The sequence below is a fragment of the Hyla sarda genome, chromosome 2 (assembly GCF_029499605.1).
Source record: "Hyla sarda isolate aHylSar1 chromosome 2, aHylSar1.hap1, whole genome shotgun sequence".
Classification (NCBI taxonomy): Eukaryota; Metazoa; Chordata; class Amphibia; order Anura; family Hylidae; genus Hyla; species Hyla sarda.
In genome coordinates, this window is record NC_079190.1 from 3,162,561 (window position 1) to 3,185,082 (window position 22,522).

A 22,522-nucleotide genomic window follows, 5' to 3' on the forward strand; every position below is an offset into this window, starting at 1 on the left:
TGATTGACAGAAGTATTGGACCAATTAGCTCTAGTCCAGCCCCTGCCGATATAAGGGAGATGTAGCCAATTATCGCTCTCTTGGGTTGCTGCTCTCCTGGATTCCGGACTATCAGGACGGATCTGCGCAACTTACAAAGACACGCTAGGCTTGAAAACCTACCGACCTCAGCGGAACTAAACAGTGAGTTCTAATCTAATTCCCGCTAAAGCTAGCGGGACTACTGGACCGCAACTAAATCCCCTAAATCCAGTGGAACAGCACATATTATCCTAAAGACTTTAAATTGCTAAAGTCTCAACCTTTGTCAATCTCCAAAGAAAGCTTGCATGTATAGCAACTGTTCCAGTTATGAAGCTTGCATAAAATCTTCAGTAAAAGTTACAACTGTTTCTGCAAAACTCTCCGGTTGTGGACATTCCATTATTATCTACCTCCCTATCGCTCTTGGGAAGGGTGGCGGTAGGACAAGCATTACTGAGGAGCCCTCACCTGGCGTCACGAATAGCAAGGGTTAACAAGCACCCTTTTGTCACCACACAGCTACACTCCCCATACCCTACTCCCCCAGGCTATCACATTATTTTCTGTCTGTCCACAGTGCTCTCTGCTGACACCTCTGTCCATGTCAGGAACTGTCCAGAGCAGTAGAGGTTTGCTATGGGGATTATCTCCTGCTCTGGACAGTTCCTGACATGGACAGAGGTGTCAGCAGAGAGCACTGTGGTCAGACAGAAAGGAAAATCAAGAAGAAAAAAGAACTTCCTGTGGAGCATACAGCAGCTGATAAGTGCTGGAAGGGTTAAGATTTTTAAATATAAGTAATTTACAAATCTGTTTAACTTTTCCGGTGGAGTACCCCTTAAGTTTTCCAGTGGAGGCTCTTAAGTCTCTCCTGTTAGCCAACCATCCTTGTTAGCTTTGCTGGACGTGCCTGCAGTGCATGTCTCTAAAACGGAGCTGTCACTATGCTATTAGTTTAAAATGTTCCCTACTCTGCCCCCCTCAACATGTTTCGCTGCTCCCGCAGCTTTGTCAAGAGGTAGCGGGCATATGAGCGCGGGCGTCCGGCGTGTATTATTTATAGACTCCCCCTGATAATGATCTGATATCCTGCCAGCCTATCGTAAAAAACTTCCTCCGTGCTCCGTTATGATTGGTTGTGGGTTTGATTGACACCCAGTGTGCCTATTCCGAACATAGGATCTCCTCAACCAATCCTATCTCGGTATCGTCCCATGTATCCTGATTGGTGTAGGTCCTGTGACGTCACTTGTGCAGTCCCATCTGCGCCACAACTTATACTTTATCAGTAGTCTTCTCGTGAGACTTCGGGCCTGCGCGATACCATCTGCGCGACACTTAGTTTTTATGTGCAGGCAGGTTCACACTGAGCACATGTGGCAGATGTGACAGAGTCTGGAGACACCGTGGAGAATGTTCTGCTGCCTGCAACATCCTCCAGCATGTCCGGTTTGGCGGTGGGTCAGTATTGGTGTGGGGTGGCATTTCTTTGGGGGGCATGTGCTTGCCAGAGGTAGTCTGACTGCCATTAGGTGCCGAGATGAGATCCTCAGACCCCTTGTGAGACCATATGCTGGTGCAATTGGGTTCCTCCTAATACAAGACAATGCTAGACCTCATGTGGCTGGAGTGTGTCAGCAGTTCCTACAAGAGGAAGGCATTGATGCTATGGACTGGCCGCCCGTTCCCCTGAATCCGATTGAGCACATCTGGGACGTCTCGCTCCATCTACCACAGACTGTCCAGGAGTTGGCGGATGCTTTAGTCCAGGTCTGGGAGGAAATCCCTCAGGAGACCATCCTCCACCTCATCAGGATCATGCCCAGGCGTTGTAGGGAGGTCATACGGGCACGTGGAGGCCACACACACTACTGAGCCTCATTGGGACTTGTATTAAGGACATTACATAAAGTGGGATCGGCCTGTAGTGGGGTTTTCCCCTGTGATTTTGTGGGTGACTCCATATCCAGACCTCCAGGGGTTCATACATTTGATTTCCATTGATAATTTTTGGTGATTTTGTTGTCACATTCAGCTATGTAAAGAGGAAAGGATTTCATACGATTAGTTCATTCAGATCTAGGACGTGTTATCGCAGGGTTCCCTGTATTATTTTGAACAGTGTATTTTAATGTTTCAGACAGGAAGATCTCAGGAGATTATACCTGTCTGTATTGTGGTGGGGGATGCACGGAAGTTCGGATGAGAAAGGGAGGTATCTCCTGAAATGTCCCGACTGTCTGTTCGCACGCCAGCGAGCGCTTCTTCGCTGCCCTAAGGAAGGTGTCTGACAGCGGCCAGGAAAGGACTGCCCTATGTTCTACAGACGCCGCGCTGTGGATGATATCTGCCATATTCCTGCACTGGGTGAATATATTGTTCTATATCCTGCATATTATGCTTTTTGTACAAAGTGAACACGTTTTGGATAAAATGGTCATAAAAACACAATCCCTGTGAATGTTTAGAAGAAAATACAGAAGATTTCTTGGCACCAAAGAGAATAGATAAGAAAAGATCATGACACCCGGGGCGGGGGCAGTAACACACCTTAGAGGAAGGATAGAGTCCGCGTAAATGTCTCCAAGATACGGAAAACAAACCAACCTAGAAGAGAAACTGAAAGTGAGAGACTGTTATATCAGGGAGTATATATCCCCGCTCCTTCAGAGGATCCTCATCTCCACGTCCATCGTCTCCGGCCTCAGATCTAACCTGTGAGTGTTATAGATATGTGAGGGGATAGATATATAGAGATGATGGATATGTGAGGTGATAGATATATAGAGATGATGGATATGTGAGGTGATAGATATATAGAGATGATGGATATGTGAGGTGATAGATATATGGAGAGGATAGATATGTGAGGTGATAGATATATGGAGAGGGTAGATATGTGAGGTGATAGATATATAGAGATGAAGGATATGTGAGGTGATAGATATATAGAGGTGATGGATATGTGAGGTGATAGATATATAGAGATGATGGATATATGGAGAGGATAGATATGTGAGGGGATAGATATATGGAGATGATGGATATGTGAGGTGATAGATATATAGAGATAATGGTAATGTGAGGGGATAGATATATAGAGATGATGGATATATGAGGGGATAGATATATGGAGATGATGGATATGTGAGGGGATAGATATATAGAGATGGTAGATATGTGAGGTGATAGATATATAGAGATGATGGATATGTGAGGGGATAGATATATAGAGATGGTAGATATGTGAGGGGATAGATATATAGAGATGGTAGATATGTGAGGGGATAGATATATAGAGATGGTAGATATGTGAGGGGATAGATATATAGAGATGGTAGATATGTGAGGTGATAGATATATAGAGATGATGGATATATGAGGGGATAGATATATAGAGATGATGGATATGTGAGGGGATAGATACATAGAGATGATGGATATGTGAGGTGATAGATATATAGAGATGATGGATATATGAGGGGATAGATACATAGAGATGATGGATATGTGAGGTGATAGATATATAGAGATGATGGATATATGAGGGGATAGATACATAGAGATGATGGATATGTGAGGGGATAGATATATAGAGATGATGGATATGTGAGGTGATAGATATATGGAGATGATGGATATGTGAGTAGATAGATATATAGAGATGATGGATATGTGAGGTGATAGATATATAGAGATGATGGATATGTGAGGGGATAGATACATAGAGATGATGGATATATGAGGGGATAGATATATAGAGATGATGGATATGTGAGGTGATAGATATATAGAGATGATGGATATATGAGGGGATAGATATATAGAGATGATAGATATGTGAGGTGATAGATATATAGAGATGATGGATATGTGAGGTGATAGATATATAGAGATGATGGATATGTGAGGGGATAGATATATAGAGATGATGGATATGTGAGGTGATAGATATATAGAGATGATGGATATGTGAGGTGATAGATATATAGAGATGAAGGATATGTGAGGTGATAGATATATATAGATGATGGATATGTGAGGGGATAGATATATAGAGATGATGGATATATGAGGGGATAGATATATAGAGATGATGGATATATGAGGGGATAGATATATAGAGATGAAGGATATGTGAGGTGATAGATATATGGAGAGGATAGATATGTGAGGTGATAGATATATAGAGATGAAGGATATGTGAGGTGATAGATATATAGAGATGATGGATATGTGAGGTGATAGATATATAGAGATGATGGATATGTGAGGTGATAGATATATAGAGATGATGGATATGTGAGGGGATAGATATATAGAGATAATGGTAATGAGAGGTGATAGATATATGGAGATGATGGATATGTGAGGGGATAGATATATGGAGAGGATAGATATGTGAGGTGATAGATATATAGAGATGAAGGATATGTGAGGTGATAGATATATAGAGATGATGGATATGTGAGGTGATAGATATATAGAGATGATGGATATGTGAGGTGATAGATATATAGAGATGATGGATATGTGAGGGGATAGATATATAGAGATAATGGTAATGAGAGGTGATAGATATATGGAGATGATGGATATGTGAGGGGATAGATATATAGAGATGATGGATATGTGAGGGGATAGATATATAGAGATGATGGATATGTGAGGTGATAGATATATAGAGATGATGGATATGTGAGGTGATAGATATATAGAGATGATGGATATGTGAGGTGATAGATATATAGAGATGATGGATATGTGAGGTGATAGATATATAGAGATGATGGATATGTGAGGGGATAGATATATAGAGATGATAGATATGTGAGGGGATAGATATATAGAGATGATGGATATATAAGGGGATAGATATATAGAGATGATGGATATGTGAGGGGATAGATATATAGAGATGATAGATATGTGAGGTGATAGATATATAGAGATGGTAGATATGTGAGGGGATAGATATATAGAGATGATGGATATGTGAGGGGATAGATATATAGAGATGATGGATATGTGAGGTGATAGATATATAGAGATGATGGATATGTGAGGTGATAGATATATGGAGATGATGGATATGTGAGGGGATAGATATATAGAGATGGTAGATATGTGAGGGGATAGATATATAGAGATGATAGATATGTGAGGGGATAGATATGTGAGGTGATAGATATGTGAGGTGATAGATATATAGAGATAAGGGTAATGTGAGGGGATAGATATATAGAGATGATGGATATATGAGGGGATAGATATATAGAGATGAAGGATATGTGAGGTGATAGATATATAGAGATGATGGATATGTGAGGTGATAGATATATAGAGATGGTAGATATGTGAGGGGATAGATATGTGAGGTGATAGATATGTGAGGTGATAGATATATAGAGATGATGGATATGTGAGGTGATAGATATATGGAGATGGTGGATATGTGAGTAGATAGATATATGGAGATGATGGATATGTGAGGTGATAGATATATAGAGATGATGGATATGTGAGGTGATAGATATATAGAGATAATGGTAATGTGAGGTGATAGATATATAGAGATGATGGATATGTGAGGTGATAGATATATGGAGATGATGGATATGTGAGGGGATAGATATATGGAGATGGTAGATATGTCAGGTGATAGATATATGGAGAGGATAGATATGTGAGGTGATAGATATATAGAGATGATGGATATGTGAGGTGATAGATATATAGAGATGATGGATATGTGAGGGGATAGATATATGGAGATGATGGATATGTGAGGTGATAGATATATAGAGATGATGGATATGTGAGGTGATAGATATATAGAGATGATGGATATGTGAGGTGATAGATATATGGAGATGATGGATATGTGAGGTGATAGATATATAGAGATGATAGATATGTGAGGTGATAGATATATAGAGATGATAGATATGTGAGGTGATAGATATATAGAGATGATGGATATGTGAGGGGATAGATATATAGAGATGATGGATATGTGAGGTGATAGATATATAGAGATGAAGGATATGTGAGGTGATAGATATATGGAGATGGTAGATATGTGAGGTGATAGATATATGGAGAGGATAGATATGTGAGGTGATAGATATATGGAGATGATGGATATGTGAGGTGATAGATATATGGAGATGATGGATATGTGAGGTGATAGATATATAGAGATGATGGATATGTGAGGTGATAGATATATAGAGATGATAGATATGTGAGGGGATAGATATATAGAGATGATGGATATGTGAGGGGATAGATATATAGAGATGATGGATATGTGAGGGGATAGATATATAGAGATGAAGGATATGTGAGGTGATAGATATATAGAGATAATGGTAATGTGAGGTGATAGATATATAGAGATGATGGATATGTGAGGGGATAGATATATAGAGATGATGGATATGTGAGGTGATAGATATATAGAGATGAAGGATATGTGAGGTGATAGATATATAGAGATAATGGTAATGTGAGGTGATAGATATATGGAGATGATGGATATGTGAGGGGATAGATATATGGAGATGATGGATATGTGAGGGGATAGATATATAGAGATGAAGGATATGTGAGGTGATAGATATATAGAGATAATGGTAATGTGAGGTGATAGATATATGGAGATGATGGATATGTGAGGGGATAGATATATAGAGATGATGGATATGTGAGGTGATAGATATATAGAGATGATGGATATGTGAGGTGATAGATATATGGAGATGATGGATATGTGAGGGGATAGATATATAGAGATGATGGATATGTGAGGGGATAGATATATAGAGATGAAGGATATGTGAGGTGATAGATATATAGAGATAATGGTAATGTGAGGTGATAGATATATGGAGATGATGGATATGTGAGGGGATAGATATATAGAGATGATGGATATGTGAGGTGATAGATATATAGAGATGATGGATATGTGAGGTGATAGATATATGGAGATGATGGATATGTGAGGAGATAGATATATAGAGATGGTAGATATGTGAGGGGATAGATATATAGAGATGATAGATATGTGAGGGGATAGATATGTGAGGTGATAGATATGTGAGGTGATAGATATATAGAGATAAGGGTAATGTGAGGGGATAGATATATAGAGATGATGGATATATGAGGGGATAGATATATAGAGATGAAGGATATGTGAGGTGATAGATATATAGAGATGATGGATATGTGAGGTGATAGATATATAGAGATGGTAGATATGTGAGGGGATAGATATATAGAGATGATGGATATGTGAGGTGATAGATATATAGAGATGGTAGATATGTGAGGTGATAGATATATAGAGATGATGGATATGTGAGGTGATAGATATATAGAGATGATGGATATGTGAGGGGATAGATATATGGAGATGATGGATATGTGAGGTGATAGATATATAGAGATGATGGATATGTGAGGTGATAGATATATAGAGATGATGGATATGTGAGGGGATAGATATATAGAGATGATGGATATGTGAGGTGATAGATATATAGAGATGAAGGATATGTGAGGTGATAGATATATGGAGATGGTAGATATGTGAGGTGATAGATATATAGAGATGATAGATATGTGAGGTGATAGATATATGGAGATGATAAATATGTGAGGGGATAGATATATGGAGATGGTGGATATGTGAGGTGATAGATATATAGAGATGAAGGATATGTGAGGTGATAGATATATGGAGATGATGGATATGTGAGGTGATAGATATATGGAGAGGATAGATATGTGAGGTGATAGATATATAGAGATGATGGATATGTGAGGTGATAGATATATAGAGATGATGGATATGTGAGGTGATAGATATATAGAGATGATGGATATGTGAGGTGATAGATATATAGAGATGATGGATATGTGAGTAGATAGATATATGGAGATGATGGATATGTGAGGTGATAGATATATGGAGATGATAGATATGTGAGGGGATAGATATATAGAGATGATGGATATGTGAGGTGATAGATATATGGAGATGATAGATATGTGAGGGGATAGATATATAGAGATGAAGGATATGTGAGGTGATAGATATATAGAGATGATGGATATGTGAGGTGATAGATATATAGAGATGATGGATATGTGAGTAGATAGATATATGGAGATGATGGATATGTGAGGTGATAGATATATGGAGATGATAGATATGTGAGGGGATAGATATATAGAGATGATGGATATGTGAGGTGATAGATATATAGAGATAATGGTAATGTGAGGTGATAGATATATAGAGATGGTGGATATGTGAGGTGATAGATATATAGAGATGATAGATATGTGAGGTGATAGATAAATGGAGATGATAGATATGTGAGGGGATAGATATATGGAGAGGATAGATATGTGAGGTGATAGATATATGGAGATGATAGATATGTGAGGGGATAGATATATAGAGATGATGGATATGTGAGGGGATAGATATATAGAGATGATGGATATGTGAGGGGATAGATATATGGAGATGATGGATATGTGAGGTGATAGATATATAGAGATGATGGATATGTGAGTAGATAGATATATGGAGATGATGGATATGTGAGGTGATAGATATATAGAGATGATGGATATGTGAGGTGATAGATATATGGAGAGGATAGATAGATATATAGAGATGATGGATATGTGAGGTGATAGATATATGGAGATGATGGATATGTGAGGTGATAGATATATAGAGATGATGGATATGTGAGGTGATAGATATATAGAGATGATGGATATGTGAGGTGATAGATATATAGAGATGATGGATATGTGAGGTGATAGATATATAGAGATGATGGATATGTGAGGTGATAGATATATGGAGAGGATAGATATGTGAGGTGATAGATATATAGAGATGATAGATATGTGAGGGGATAGATATATGGAGGTGATGGATATGTGAGGTGATAGATATATGGAGATGGTAGATATGTGAGGTGATAGATATATAGAGATGATGGATATGTGAGGTGATAGATATATAGAGATGATAGATATGTGAGGTGATAGATATATAGAGATGATGGATATGTGAGGTGATAGATATATAGAGATGATGGATATGTGAGGTGATAGATATATGGAGATGATGGATATGTGAGGTGATAGATATATGGAGAGGATAGATATGTGAGGTGATAGATATATAGAGATGATAGATATGTGAGGTGATAGATATATGGAGATGATGGATATGTGAGGTGATAGATAAATGGAGATGATAGATATGTGAGGGGATAGATATATAGAGATGGTGGATATGTGAGGTGATAGATATATGGAGATGATGGATATGTGAGGTGATAGATAAATGGAGATGATAGATATGTGAGGGGATAGATATATAGAGATGGTGGATATGTGAGGTGATAGATATATGGAGATGATAGATATGTGAGGTGATAGATATATAGAGATGGTGGATATGTGAGGTGATAGATATATAGAGATGATGGATATGGTAGGTGATAGATATATAGAGATGATGGATATGTGAGGTGATAGATATATGGAGATGATGGATATGTGAGGTGATAGATATATAGAGATGATGGATATGTGAGGTGATAGATATATAGAGATGATGGATATGGTAGGTGATAGATATATAGAGATGATGGATATGTGAGGTGATAGATATATGGAGATGATGGATATGTGAGGTGATAGATATATAGAGATGGTAGATATGTCAGGTGATAGATATATGGAGAGGATAGATATGTGAGGTGATAGATATATAGAGATGATAGATATGTGAGGTGATAGATATATAGAGATGATAGATATGTGAGGTGATAGATATATAGAGATGATGGATATGTGAGGTGATAGATATATGGAGATGGTGGATATGTGAGGTGATAGATATATGGAGATGATGGATATGTGAGGTGATAGATATATAGAGATGATGGATATGTGAGGTGATAGATATATAGAGATGATGGATATGTGAGGTGATAGATATATAGAGATGATGGATATGTGAGGGGATAGATATATAGAGATGATGGATATGTGAGGTGATAGATATATAGAGATGGTGGATATGTGAGGTGATAGATATATAGAGATGATAGATATGTGAGGTGATAGATATATAGAGATGGTGGATATATGAGGTGATAGATATATGGAGATGGTGGATATGTGAGGTGATAGATATATGGAGAGGATAGATATGTGAGGTGATAGATATATGGAGATGGTGGATATGTGAGGTGATAGATATATGGAGAGGATAGATATGTGAGGTGATAGATATATAGACATGATGGATATGTGAGGGGATAGATATATGGAGATGATGGATATGTGAGGTGATAGATATATGGAGATGATGGATATGTGAGGTGATAGATATATGGAGATGATGGATATGTGAGTAGATAGATATATGGAGATGATGGATATGTGAGGTGATAGATATATAGAGATGATGGATATGTGAGGTGATAGATATATGGAGATGATGGATATGTGAGGTGATAGATATATGGAGATGGTGGATATGTGAGGTGATAGATATATGGAGAGGATAGATATGTGAGGTGATAGATATATGGAGATGGTGGATATGTGAGGTGATAGATATATGGAGATGATGGATATGTGAGGTGATAGATATATGGAGATGATGGATATGTGAGTAGATAGATATATGGAGATGATGGATATGTGAGGTGATAGATATATAGAGATGATGGATATGTGAGGTGATAGATATATGGAGATGATGGATATGTGAGGTGATAGATATATAGAGATGGTGGATATGTGAGGTGATAGATATATGGAGATGATGGATATGTGAGGTGATAGATATATAGAGATGATGGATATGTGAGGTGATAGATATATAGAGATGATGGATATATGAGGTGATAGATATATAGAGATGATAGATATGTGAGGTGATAGATATATAGAGATGATAGATATGTGAGGTGATAGATATATAGAGATGATGGATATGTGAGGTGATAGATATATAGAGATGATGGATATATGAGGTGATAGATATATAGAGATGATGGATATGTGAGGTGATAGATATATAGAGATGATAGATATGTGAGGTGATAGATATATAGAGATGGTAGATATGTGAGGTGATAGATATATAGAGATGATGGATATGTGAGGTGATAGATATATGGAGAGGATAGATATGTGAGGTGATAGATATATAGAGATGATAGATATGTGAGGTGATAGATATATAGAGATGATAGATATGTGAGGTGATAGATATATAGAGATGATGGATATGTGAGGTGATAGATATATAGAGATGATGGATATATGAGGTGATAGATATATAGAGATGATGGATATGTGAGGTGATAGATATATAGAGATGATAGATATGTGAGGTGATAGATATATAGAGATGGTAGATATGTGAGGTGATAGATATATAGAGATGATGGATATGTGAGGTGATAGATATATGGAGAGGATAGATATGTGAGGTGATAGATATATAGAGATGATAGATATGTGAGGTGATAGATATATAGAGATGATAGATATGTGAGGTGATAGATATATAGAGATGATGGATATGTGAGGTGATAGATATATAGAGATGATGGATATGTGAGGTGATAGATATATAGAGATGATAGATATGTGAGGTGATAGATATATAGAGATGATGGATATGTGAGGTGATAGATATATAGAGATGATGGATATGTGAGGTGATAGATATATGGAGATGATGGATATGTGAGGTGATAGATATATAGAGATGATGGATATGTGAGGTGATAGATATATAGAGATGGTGGATATGTGAGGTGATAGATATATAGAGATGATGGATATGTGAGGGGATAGATATATAGAGATGATGGATATGTGAGGTGATAGATATATAGAGAGGATAGATATGTGAGGTGATAGATATATAGAGATGATAGATATGTGAGGTGATAGATATATAGAGATGATGGATATGTGAGGGGATAGATATATAGAGATGATGGATATGTGAGGTGATAGATATATAGAGAGGATAGATATGTGAGGTGATAGATATATAGAGATGATAGATATGTGAGGTGATAGATATATAGAGATGATGGATATGTGAGGTGATAGATATATAGAGATGATAGATATGTGAGGTGATAGATATATAGAGATGATGGATATGTGAGGTGATAGATATATAGAGATGATGGATATGTGAGGTGATAGATATATGGAGATGATGGATATGTGAGGTGATAGATATATAGAGATGATGGATATGTGAGGTGATAGATATATAGAGATGGTGGATATGTGAGGTGATAGATATATAGAGATGATGGATATGTGAGGGGATAGATATATAGAGATGATGGATATGTGAGGTGATAGATATATAGAGAGGATAGATATGTGAGGTGATAGATATATAGAGATGATAGATATGTGAGGTGATAGATATATAGAGATGATGGATATGTGAGGGCATAGATATATGGAGATGATGGATATGTGAGGTGATAGATATATAGAGATGGTGGATATGTGAGGTGATAGATATATAGAGATGGTGGATATGTGAGGTGATAGATATATAGAGATGATGGATATGTGAGGGGATAGATATATAGAGATGATGGATATGTGAGGGGATAGATATATAGAGATGATGGATATGTGAGGTGATAGATATATAGAGAGGATAGATATGTGAGGTGATAGATATATAGAGATGATAGATATGTGAGGTGATAGATATATAGAGATGATGGATATGTGAGGTGATAGATATATAGAGATGATAGATATGTGAGGTGATAGATATATAGAGATGATGGATATGTGAGGTGATAGATATATAGAGATGATGGATATGTGAGGTGATAGATATATGGAGATGATGGATATGTGAGGTGATAGATATATAGAGATGATGGATATGTGAGGTGATAGATATATAGAGATGGTGGATATGTGAGGTGATAGATATATAGAGAGGATAGATATGTGAGGTGATAGATATATAGAGATGATAGATATGTGAGGTGATAGATATATAGAGATGATGGATATGTGAGGTGATAGATATATAGAGATGATAGATATGTGAGGTGATAGATATATAGAGATGATGGATATGTGAGGTGATAGATATATAGAGATGATGGATATGTGAGGTGATAGATATATGGAGATGATGGATATGTGAGGTGATAGATATATAGAGATGATGGATATGTGAGGTGATAGATATATAGAGATGGTGGATATGTGAGGTGATAGATATATAGAGATGATGGATATGTGAGGGGATAGATATATAGAGATGATGGATATGTAAGGTGATAGATATATAGAGAGGATAGATATGTGAGGTGATAGATATATAGAGATGATAGATATGTGAGGTGATAGATATATAGAGATGATGGATATGTGAGGGCATAGATATATGGAGATGATGGATATGTGAGGTGATAGATATATAGAGAGGATAGATATGTGAGGTGATAGATATATGGAGAGGATAGATATGTGAGGTGATAGATATATAGAGATGATAGATATGTGAGGTGATAGATATATAGAGATGATGGATATGTGAGGTGATAGATATATAGAGATGATGGATATGTGAGGGGATAGATATATAGAGATAATGGTAATGAGAGGTGATAGATATATGGAGATGATGGATATGTGAGGGGATAGATATATGGAGAGGATAGATATGTGAGGTGATAGATATATAGAGATGATAGATATGTGAGGTGATAGATATATAGAGATGGTGGATATGTGAGGTGATAGATATATAGAGATGATGGATATGTGAGGGGATAGATATATAGAGATGATGGATATGTGAGGTGATAGATATATAGAGAGGATAGATATGTGAGGGGATAGATATATAGAGATGGTGGATATGTGAGGTGATAGATATATAGAGATGATGGATATGTGAGGGGATAGATATATAGAGATGATGGATATGTGAGGTGATAGATATATAGAGAGGATAGATATGTGAGGTGATAGATATATGGAGAGGATAGATATGTGAGGTGATAGATATATAGAGATGATAGATATGTGAGGTGATAGATATATAGAGATGATGGATATGTGAGGTGATAGATATATAGAGATGATGGATATGTGAGGTGATAGATATATAGAGATGATAGATATGTGAGGTGATAGATATGTGGAGAGGATAGATATGTGAGGTGATAGATATATGGAGAGGATAGATATATGGAGAGGATAGATATGTGAGGTGATAGATATATAGAGATGATAGATATGTGAGGTGATAGATATATAGAGATGATGGATATGTGAGGTGATAGATATATGGAGATGGTGGATATGTGAGGTGATAGATATATAGAGATGAAGGATATGTGAGGTGATAGATATATAGAGATGATGGATATGTGAGGGGATAGATATATGGAGATGATGGATATGTGAGGTGATAGATATATAGAGATGAAGGATATGTGAGGTGATAGATATATAGAGATGATGGATATGTGAGGTGATAGATATATAGAGATGATGGATATGTGAGGTGATAGATATATAGAGATGATAGATATGTGAGGTGATAGATATATAGAGATGATGGATATGTGAGTTGATAGATATATAGAGATGATGGATATGTGAGGTGATAGATATATAGAGATGGTGGATATGTGAGGTGATAGATATATAGAGATGATGGATATGTGAGGTGATAGATATATGGAGAGGATAGATATGTGAGGTGATAGATATATAGAGATGATAGATATGTGAGGGGATAGATATATGGAGATGGTAGATATGTGAGGTGATAGATATATAGAGATGATAGATATGTGAGGTGATAGATATATGGAGAGGATAGATATGTGAGGTGATAGATATATGGAGATGATAGATATGTGAGGTGATAGATATATAGAGATGATAGATATGTGAGGGGATAGATATATGGAGATGGTAGATATGTGAGGTGATAGATATATAGAGATGATGGATATGTGAGGTGATAGATATATAGAGATGATAGATATATGGAGATGATAGATATGTGAGGTGATAGATATATAGAGATGATAGATATATGGAGAGGATAAATATGTGAGGTGATAGATATATAGAGATGATAGATATGTGAGGTGATAGATATATAGAGATGATAGATATATGGAGATGATGGATATGTGAGGTGATAGATATATAGAGATGATGGATATGTGAGGTGATAGATATATGGAGATGATGGATATGTGAGGTGATAGATATATAGAGATGATGGATATGTGAGGTGATAGATATATAGAGATGATGGATATGTGAGGTGATAGATATATGGAGATGATGGATATGTGAGGTGATAGATATATGGAGATGATAGATATGTGAGGTGATAGATATATAGAGATGGTGGATATGTGAGGTGATAGATATATGGAGATGATAGATATGTGAGGTGATAGATATATAGAGATGGTGGATATGTGAGGTGATAGATATATAGAGATGATGGATATGTGAGGTGATAGATATATAGAGATGATGGATATGTGAGGTGATAGATATATAGAGATGATGGATATGTGAGGTGATAGATATATAGAGATGATGGATATGTGAGGTGATAGATATATAGAGATAATAGATATGTGAGGTGATAGATATATGGAGATGATGGATATGTGAGGTGATAGATATATAGAGATGATGGATATGTGAGGTGATAGATATATAGAGATGATGGATATGTGAGGTGATAGATATATAGAGATGATGGATATGTGAGGTGATAGATATATAGAGATGATGGGTATGTGAGGTGATAGATATATAGAGATGATGGATATGTGAGGTGATAGATATATAGAGATGATGGATATGTGAGGTGATAGATATATAGAGATGATGGATATGTGAGGTGATAGATATATGGAGATGGTGGATATGTGAGGTGATAGATATATAGAGATGGTGGATATGTGAGGTGATAGATATATAGAGATGATGGATATGTGAGGTGATAGATATATAGAGATGATAGATATGTGAGGTGATAGATATATGGAGAGGATAGATATGTGAGGTGATAGATATATAGAGATGATGGATATGTGAGGTGATAGATATATAGAGATGATAGATATGTGAGGTGATAGATATATGGAGAGGATAGATATGTGAGGTGATAGATATATAGAGATGATGGATATGTGAGGTGATAGATATATAGAGATGATGGATATGTGAGGTGATAGATATATAGAGATAATGGTAATGTGAGGTGATAGATATATAGAGATGATGGATATGTGAGGTGATAGATATATAGAGATGATGGATATGTGAGGTGATAGATATATAGAGATGATGGATATGTGAGGTGATAGATATATAGAGATGATGGATATGTGAGGTGATAGATATATAGAGATGATGGATATGTGAGGTGATAGATATATAGAGATGATGGATATGTGAGGTGATAGATATATAGAGATGATAGATATGTGAGGTGATAGATATATGGAGATGATGGATATGTGAGGTGATAGATATATAGAGATGGTGGATATGTGAGGTGATAGATATATGGAGATGATGGATATGTGAGGTGATAGATATATAGAGATGATGGATATGTGAGGTGATAGATATATAGAGATGATGGATATGTGAGGTGATAGATATATAGAGATGATAGATATGTGAGGTGATAGATATATGGAGAGGATAGATATGTGAGGTGATAGATATATAGAGATGATGGATATGTGAGGTGATAGATATATGGAGATGATGGATATGTGAGGTGATAGATATATAGAGATGATGGATATGTGAGGTGATAGATATATAGAGATGATAGATATGTGAGGTGATAGATATATAGAGATGATAGATATGTGAGGGGATAGATATATGGAGATGATGGATATGTGAGTAGATAGATATATAGAGATGATGGATATGTGAGGTGATAGATATATAGAGATGATGGATATGTGAGTAGATAGATATATGGAGATGATGGATATGTGAGGTGATAGATATATAGAGATGATAGATATGTGAGGTGATAGATATATAGAGATGATAGATATGTGAGGTGATAGATATATGGAGGTGATGGATATATAGAGATGATAGATATGTGAGGTGATAGATATATGGAGATGATGGATATGTGAGTAGATAGATATATGGAGAGGATAGATATGTGAGGTGATAGATATATGGAGAGGATAGATATGTGAGGTGATAGATATATGGAGATGATGGATATGTGAGGTGATAGATATATGGAGATGATAGATATGTGAGGTGATAGATATATAGAGATGATGGATATGTGAGTAGATAGATATATGGAGAGGATAGATATGTGAGGTGATAGATATATAGAGATGATAGATATGTGAGGTGATAGATATATGGAGGTGATGGATATGTGAGGTGATAGATATATGGAGATGATGGATATGTGAGGTGATAGATATATGGAGATGATGGATATGTGAGGTGATAGATATATGGAGAGGATAGATATGTGAGGTGATAGATATATAGAGATGATAGATATGTGAGGTGATAGATATATGGAGGTGATGGATATGTGAGGTGATAGATATATAGAGATGATGGATATGTGAGGTGATAGATATATAGAGATGATGGATATGTGAGGTGATAGATATATGGAGGTGATGGATATGTGAGGTGATAGATATATGGAGATGATGGATATGTGAGGTGATAGATATATGGAGATGATGGATATGTGAGGTGATAGATATATGGAGAGGATAGATATGTGAGGTGATAGATATATAGAGATGATAGATATGTGAGGTGATAGATATATGGAGGTGATGGATATGTGAGGTGATAGATATATAGAGATGATAGATATGTGAGGTGATAGATATATAGAGATGATAGATATGTGAGGTGATAGATATATGGAGGTGATGGATATATAGAGATGATGCTGCTGCGTGTTACCTAAACAGGGCCCATGTCTCCCCCCTACAGCCCACTTGCTGTCTCTTAGGAAGAGCCCAGATTAGACGGAGTCTCCTTCTTATATATTCACCTCCCTTCCCTCCGGCCTCATCAATTAAGCAGCAGGTGGAGGCTTCTCTAGGGTGAGCCAAGGAAATCCACCCTTTCCTTGCCACCTTATCACATATTCCCCCCCCCCCCCCCCCCCCCCCCCTTTGCTCAGACCACCGGGAAGGAGAACATGTATTTGAAAGGCAGAAACCATCTGCCTTTCCTTTCTCTTGGATAACTTTTGTCCCACAGTCTCTGAAGTCCTTGACTTTTTTCTTCCGGACTTTTACCATCCACCAATTACAAGTCTCTCGGTCACACCTCTCCAGTACCAGGTTCTTCACCCTGGTGTGCACAGGGTTCTTGAAATTAAGGACCGAGAGGACCGATGCTTCTAACCTTTGTCTTCTTCTGGCTTGCCGGACCTCTGCCTCTGCTTCAGAGAATCTTTCGGCCTCAGTGGCTTCACCATCCACTGTCTTGTTCTCTGTAGCTTCAGAGGACCTCCGACACGGGTCCATCTCAGTTTCAACTTTAGAGGACTTCCCACCTGGTTTCACCACAGTTTTGACTTCAGTGGATTTCTCACATGGTTTCACCTCATCCCTTCCAGTTTTCTCTTCAGGGGCACCAGCTTCCTCTGGCTTCAGAGTCTTTGGCTCCTTCAGATTCTTGTGTAGCTTCTACTACTGTTTGGCTCTACTCTGCAGCTTCTTCAGGCTTACTCTTCTCTTCACCTGTAGCTTCAGTTGTGCCATTCTCTTTACTCACAGCTTTTGAGGTTGACTCTGGTTTAGCTTCTGCTTCAGAGGATTTCTCTGCCTCAGCATTACCTTCAGAATTTTTTGTCTGCTCAGGTTCAGAGGATTTTCCCATCTGACTTCTCCTTAGTCTCCACTTCAGAGGGTTTCCCACCAGGTTTCAGCTCAGTCCTAGCTTCAGGGGACTTCTTACAGGGCTTCACCTCAATCTTAGCTTTAGAGGACTTTTTGGCATTCAGAGAAAGCATCCCTGTATCCCGTAACTTCTGCCCCAGAAGCCTTTCTTGAGCCAATTCCACCATATCTTGGTCTCTGCTCTCTTTTAGGACTTCCTGGTCCTCTTCCTTTTTCTCACATTTTCGCTGCTTACCCTGGAGCTTAGCGGACTTCATCCTCTCACTGTAGAGTAACTCTGTCAAGTCCCTGACAGTATCTTCCGAAGACACCAATTGTTTCCTCAACTGTTCATTGTCCGCCAGCACAGCCACCGGCTCGTAGAGTTGCGCTCCCAGCAAAACCAAGGCAGCTACGTGGGACCTTCTGCGCGTTTCGTTCTGCGCTTCCAGGCTCTGTACTTTCTCTCCCTCTAGATCCTCTATGGCTACCAGCCTAGCCTTGTAGTCACACTGTAGAGCGTTATATACACTATGCAGAAGTCCCGCTTCTTCCGTCAGGAAGGTAACCCGCTTGGCCAGTCTCTCGACTTCATTCTTCTGGCAGGTCACCAGTTCATCCTGCAGAGCCACAAACTCACTTCTGTGATGCTCCATGACTTTTTCCAGCTGAAGCCTCGCTTCTTGCTCTTTCTTAAAGGGGTACTCCGGCGCTTAGACATCTTATCCCATATCCTAAGGAAAGGGGATAAGATGCCTGCTGGGGACCCCCGTGATCTTGCACGCCGCACGCCGTTTATAATAAGTCCCCGGAGTATGTTCGCTCCGGGTCTGATTACCGGCGATCACAGGGCCAGCGGCATGTGACGTCACGCCTCCGCCCCCATGTGACTTCACACTCCGTCCTTCAATGCAAGCCTATGGGAGGAGGCGTGACAGCGGTCACGCCCCCTCCCATAGGCTTGCATTGAGTGGCAGATCTTGACGTCACACGGGGGCGGAGGTGTGACATCACACGCCGCTGGCCCTGTGGTTGCCGGTAATCAGACCCGGAGCGAACATACTCCGGGGACTTATTATAAACGGGGTGCGGCGTGCAAGATCACGGGGGTCCCCAGCAGGCATCTTATCCCCTATCCTTTGGATAGGGGATAAGATGTCTAAGCGCCGGAGTACCCCTTTAAAGTCAGCAAGCGATTTGTCCCTCTCCTCTGTCAAGCGATGCACCTCTTTTTCTTTCTCCATCAACCTCACAGAAACCATCTGCAGGGATTCTTCCAGATTCTTGATCTGCTCCAGTTTTTTCCCAAGGCCAACTTGTCTTTTCCGAGACCTTTTACTGACAGCGGTCTCCTCACTCTCGCTGTTAGACCTTGAGACATCCTCTGGTCCTCTGTCAGACACTCGACCCAGCTCTTCTCCATCTCTAGATGAAGTCTCCCCCTTTTCCGGGGTTGCGGCCACTTGTGCCTCATTATTATCATCCACAACAGATACCACCGACACCTGGCACTCTTCCTCTCCCACCACGTTGGAATCTCAGGGAGATTCCCAAACAGTTCCTCTGAACTGTCTCTTGGCTCCTTGGCAGACTTTTCTTTTGTCTTGTCACAGTCTCTCCATGGCCTGGCAAAAACGACTAGGGCTCCTGGGTCTGCAACAATATGTGGTCCAGCGGTTCGACCTTCCTGGTTAAGACCCCTCTCTGGTCCAGACGCCACATCTCCTTCACTTAGGACTCTGTCTGTGACCGTAAGCGCAGCCCCCAGCTCCACCAGTACTCTCTTCCGGAATTTTGGTTTTTCTGCAGCCATCTCCGTAGCTTCTATTCCAGTCACCACTTTAACTTGACTCGCGGACTGTTCTTCAGCTCCCCTGGTGGTCTGGCAGACTCCCACCTGACATATACCTAGGGTCTGCTGACACCCCCACCTGACATATACCTAGGGTCTGCTGACACCCCCACCTGACATATACCTAGGGTCTGCTGACACTCCCCCCTGACATATACCTAGGGTCTGCTGACACCCCCACCTGACATATACCTAGGGTCTGCTGACACCCCCACCTGACATATACCTAGGGTCTGCTGACACTCCCACCTGACATATACCTAGGGTCTGCTGACACCCCCACCTGACATATACCTAGGGTCTGCTGACACTCCCACCTGACATATACCTAGGGTCTGCTGACACTCCCACCTGACATATACCAAGGGTCTGCTGACACTCCCACCTGACATATACCTAGGGTCTGCTGACACTCCCACCTGACATATACCTAGGGTCTGCTGACACTCCCACCTGACATATACCTAGGGTCTGCTGACACTCCCACCTGACATATACCTAGAGTCTGCTGACACCCCCACCTGACATATACCTAGGGTCTGCTGACACTCCCACCTGACATATACCTAGGGTCTGCTGACACCCCCACCTGACATATACCTAGGGTCTGCTGACACCCCCACCTGACATATACCTAGGGTCTGCTGACACTCCCACCTGACATATACCTAGGGTCTGCCGACACTCCCACCTGACATATACCTAGGGTCTGCCGACACTCCCACCGGACATATACCTAGGGTCTGCTGACACTCCCACCTGACATATACCTAGGGTCTGCTGACACTCCCACCTGACATATACCTAGGGTCTGCTGACACTCCCACCTGACATATACCTAGGGTCTGCCGACACTCCCACCGGACATATACCTAGGGTCTGCTGACACTCCCACCTGACATATACCTAGGGTCTGCTGACACTCCCACCTGACATATACCTAGGGTCTGCTGACACTCCCACCTGACATATACCTAGGGTCTGCTGACACTCCCACCTGACATATACCTAGGGTCTGCTGACACTCCCACCTGACATATACCTAGGGTCTGCTGACACCTCGCCAGCTTTATTTGCACAGGTTGCAGGTAAAAACAAAACATAAACAAAATAAAGGCCTAGACCGTCTGGTCGCTGACTATAACTCTCAGCATGCCCTGTCTATCAACTGGTGAGCTTCCCTCATCCAGTTAAAACCCGTGCCACCTGCAACCTGTTTTACTACCAGTTCACACCCGAACTTGGACCACTCACAGCGCCTGCTGCGTGTTACCTATACAGGGCCCGTGTGTCTCCCCCTTCAGCAGCGTGCTGTTTCCAAGGGAGAGCCCAGATTAGACTGAGTCTCCATCTTATATATACACCTCCCTTCCCTGCTGCCTCATTAATTAAGCAGCAGGTGAGAGATTCTTCAGGGTGAGCCAAGGAAATACACCCTTTCCTTGCCATCTTATCACAGTGGACATGTTGATATATAGGAGTATTTGATAAGAGCATATTGGATATAAGGAAGGTTTAAATCAGAGGAAATGTTTCCATTTAAAGGGGTACTCCGGTGGAAAACTTTTTTTTTTTTTAAATGAACTGGTGCCAGAAAGTTAAACAGATTTGTAAATTACTTCTTTAA

At 39.2% G+C, this 22,522-nt stretch overlaps 1 protein-coding gene across 1 annotated transcript in view; it reads left to right on the forward strand.

Moving 5' to 3' along the window:
- Positions 1-2,693: 2,693 nt before the first annotated feature.
- The window catches only part of LOC130357560 (uncharacterized), a 71,943-nt gene continuing 52,114 nt past the window's right edge, over positions 2,694-22,522 (forward strand). The window contains exon 1 of the mRNA XM_056560261.1: positions 2,694-2,741. The gene's annotated coding sequence lies outside the window, so the exon portion shown is untranslated. The remainder of the gene's footprint in view (positions 2,742-22,522) is intronic.